The sequence below is a fragment of the Curcuma longa genome, chromosome 12 (genome assembly GCF_044706935.1).
Source record: "Curcuma longa cultivar G26 ecotype Majalengka, Jawa Barat chromosome 12, ITB_CL_G26_1.1, whole genome shotgun sequence".
In the NCBI taxonomy this organism is placed as follows: domain Eukaryota; kingdom Viridiplantae; phylum Streptophyta; class Magnoliopsida; order Zingiberales; family Zingiberaceae; genus Curcuma; species Curcuma longa.
This window is the reverse complement of record NC_133872.1, coordinates 5,795,220-5,799,658: the sequence shown is the minus strand read 5'-3', so window position 1 is coordinate 5,799,658 and position 4,439 is coordinate 5,795,220.

Below are 4,439 nucleotides of genomic sequence, written 5' to 3'. Positions count from 1 at the left end.
AAGGAGGAGGTAACTAAACTACTACGGGCAGGTATCATCTATCCTATCTCTGATTCTAAGTGGGTTAGTCCTATTTATGTGGTTCCAAAAAAATCAGGAGTGACTGTAGTGGCAAATGAAAAGAATGAGTTACTTCCTATGAGAGTGAAAAATTCATGGAGAGTTTGTATTGATTATAGGAAGCTAAACCAAGCCACTAGGAAAGATCACTATCCACTGCCCTTTATTGATCAGATGTTGGAAAGATTGGCAGGGAAGTCTCACTATTATTTTTTAGATGGTTATACAGGCTATTTTCAAATTTGCATAGATCCGGAAGACCAGGAGAAGACCACCTTCACTTGTCCTTTCGGTACATTTGCCTACAGACGGATGCCATTTGGGTTATGTAACGCTCCAGGGACCTTCCAGAGGTGCATGGTGAGTATATTTGGTGAGTTGCTAGAGCACTGTATGGAGGTATTCATGGATGATTTTTCTGTATTTGGCACTTCGTTTGATTCATGCTTAGAAAATTTGTCAAGAGTTTTACATAGATGCATCGAGACTGATCTTGTTCTTAATTTCGAAAAATGTCATTTTATGGTTGAGCATGGAATTGTCTTGGGCCACATAGTCTCTAGGAAAGGTATTGAAGTAGATCCTGCTAAAATAAGTGTTATATCTTCTTTATCTTACCCCGTATGCGTACGGGATGTTCGTGCTTTTCTTGGCCATGCAGGATTCTACAGGAGATTTATTAGAGACTTCAGTAAGATTGCTCTTCCACTCTCGAGGCTGTTGCAAAAAGATGTGGAGTTTTGTTTCGACGAAAAATGCAAAGAAGCTTTTCAGAAATTAAGGGAGGCCCTTATCTCAGCTCCTATCATTATACCACCTGATTGGAATTTGCCTTTTGAACTAATGTGTGATGCTTCGAATTTTGCTGTAGGAGCTGTGCTGGGACAGAGAGTAGATGGAGCCTCACATGTGATTTGCTATGCTTCGAAAACCTTGGATGCTGCGCAGGCTAACTACACCACGACAGAGAAGGAGCTTCTTTCTATTGTCTTTGCTTTGGATAGATTTAGATCTTATTTATTGTGTTCTCACGTGGTTGTATTTTCTGATCATGCAGCGTTGAAATACCTCCTGAAGAAACCACATGCATCTTGGCCGAAACTTTAAAGACAAGTAGCATGAAATAGATCCAATCATATGAGCCCTAAAACATGACAAAACATCACATAGCATATACAACCATCACTAGGTTAAAAGCACAACTTAAAGCCCTAAATTTCCTTGCATGGCCGAAACCCTAAATCATGAAACCCTAGATTTATCCACATGGAAAACTAACCCTCATAAAACATCATCATGTATCTTTTGTAAACATAGCATGGTCAAAAACATAACTTTGAAACCCTAACATGCCATAGCCGAAACTCTAAAAGTATACAACATGAGTTAGGTTTAACTTCATAAACTCTAAATCAACATAAAAGTTCATTAAACATATATTAAGCCATACTAGATTGAAACAACACTTTAAAAACCTAGATTCTTCATTTGACCGAAACATCAAGAAGGTTTCTTCATGCTCTTACAACAACAATCACATAAAACATTAGAAAATCATGGAAACATCATCATAGAGCTATTATGTTGCAAGGTGAGGGGAGTCTTACCTAGACCTTTAGAGAATTTTTATACCCTAAAGAGAAGAGAAGATGAAGCCTTGAGAAGCCCTTAGTTCTTCCTTGTTTCTCCTAGATCCTCCTAGCCTTCCTAAACCCCTTTCCTTTGCCTTGTTAGCTTTGTTGATGGAGATAGCTCCCAAGGAACTCTCGGCCACAAGAAGAACAAGAGAGGAGAGGGAGTTTCGGTGAGGAAAATGGAAGAAGGAAAGTAGATTTCGGCAATGAGAGGATTAAAAGGATAGTGGAGAAGGGAGTTACAACTCCATCTTGAAACTCCTCCCTTAACTTCCCTTAAATCATGAAGTAAAGGCTACAAGGTGTCTCTTCATGTACTTTCATGTGCTTTCCTTAAGTAGAAATTCCCCTATCATTTTCATAAGAAAAACTTGCTAGACCTTGTGGTTATCCCATGCTTCTCCTAGGCTTGCCATTTCCTTGAGGTCCAAGGTTCAATCCTTGGCACCTCCATTCTTTTTTTTTCTTTTTATTTTAGCAAAGCCCACATGAGATAAGCCCATTTAAATTATCCATTCCTTAAGGCCCATTTCCATTTCTTTTTGTCATTGGCTAGCCCATATAAGAGAAAAGCCCATTATGAAAACATTAAACCCATAGAGCCCATTAGGAAAAATCCTACTAATGGTCCATTTAAGGGTAGGTGCCTATTTAAATATTAAGGCCCATTTAGTATTTCTACTAAATTTTCCTCTAAGCTATCATTCCATTAATATCAAGGAATTATTGAAGGAAAATTGCGGGTGTTACATAATTAATAAATTGTACAATATTAAAATGTTAGAAGGAGAAACGGCGAGTGGACTACACGCGAGAATCAAGGACATTCTCAACGGCCTGCACGCAATAGGACAAAGCGTCGACAACCGAGATGTAATAAGGTACGCTCTCAAAGCCTTTCCCCGGAATACCTTGTGGGCATCGATGGTAGATGCCTACAAAGTTTCTAGGGATCTAAATAAAATTAAATTAGATGAATTATTTTCCGAGTTTGAATTGCATGAACAGTCTAATACGGAAGTGCAGGAGAAAGGTATAGCTCTGCTTGCAGGTTCCGAACCAAAAAGAAGAAAAGTACCGGAAGACTCGGAATCATCGGACTCCGACACAAACGAAGATGTTACAACGGAACTAGTAAACCTAGTCCGGAAAATGTTCCGGAACAAGCGCGGAATTCGCCGATCGGAAGTCAAGAAGGTCGTCAGCACATCGAAGCCGCCAACCACCGGAAAACAAGACTCGAAGTGCTACGGTTGCGGTCGAAAGGGACACTTCATCGCCGACTGTCCGAACCAACGGAAGGATCGAAAGGCGAAACGCAAAGCGCTCAAGGCGACTTGGGATGAGTCGTCTTCCGAGGAATCAGACGAAGAACCAACGACGAGTTTTCTAGCCCTTCCGGCTCAGAACGAACCGAATCAAAGCGACTACGACTCGGACGACGAAAGCCACGGATCCGTATCCGTTTCTGAAGGCCCGAAACCCAATGTAAGTCAACATAGGTTGTTTTCTATTATTATTAGTTTAAGTAAGAAATTAGCTAAGTCCGAAGCCATGGTTGAATCGCTCCAAGAAGAGTTAGTACTTCTCAAGGAGAAAGTCAACCCTGAGTCACCGACTCAGAACAATTCGGTTGAGGATTCGACTCGAGTCCAACTCGAGGAAGAAAATTCTCAACTGAAAGTTCAAGTCGGTGAACTCAGACGATCGCTTGAACAATTCACCTCCGGGTCCAAGTATCTGGATATGATGCTTGGATCGCAGAAGGCTGGATACAATCGATCGGGCATCGGGTATGCGGCTAAAAATAGATCATTCATCGCACTTACACGTAGAAACCGAACACGAGTCCGAGCGTGGGTTCCGAAGTCTCGACTGGTTAACCCAGTCGGACCGAACCAATTTTTGATTCCCAAGGATCAGGTCCACTTGGTTCGACCAATCAAGGGACACGATCCCGGGGGAACAAAATCGCATTGCTTGATTGCTTGTATAACTTAGCTTTACTTTTCTGTATTAGAAATTAGGCTAGCTTAAGGACCAACTACTTGATCAATTCTTGCCAACCTAGTACCAGGGTGGGGCGAGATGATAGTACGTCAGGGAGGCTAGATTAAGTGGTCAGGAAGGGTAAGGAGTACCTGACTTGATTCACTGAGTCGAACCGAACTGGCCGAAGCTACCTCGCCACATCCTAGACTAGTTAGACCATAAATTGGTTAAGTCCATAATTTCTTGAATTGATTTTGTCTTAGAAAGTGGTCGTTGCTCCGATAACCAAGAAGGCCTCTGTGCCTCGCCACCGCTTGAAAATCAATTCTTGAAATGTGTACTTAACTGATTGAAAGTTAAACCTGAATCTAACTCAAAATTGATCAATTATAGATACCTTTGTTGGGAAACACTAGGAAACCCGTTCCGATGAATTCTTGTAGAACAAAATTTTTTCTGAAAATGGATTTAAGTTGCCCTCATAGTTGATCAAACCAAAGTTTGATCAACGCATTTAGATCATTGTGCTCTTGTGTTTGGTTTACAGGATCTAAGATAAAGGGAACAATTTATTTAAAGCGGAAACAATAAACTTGCACCTTTTCTTCGGGATGTCTAGAAGGAGTAGATGACCCCTTGATCTTCTGCCTGTATGTCCTCTCCTCTTCTCGAACGTTGTGTGGACAACGATCCTTCGAGATATCTCCATCAAAACTCTTCTCTTCAATGGCAAGCAATCAAGCAACCAAGCAT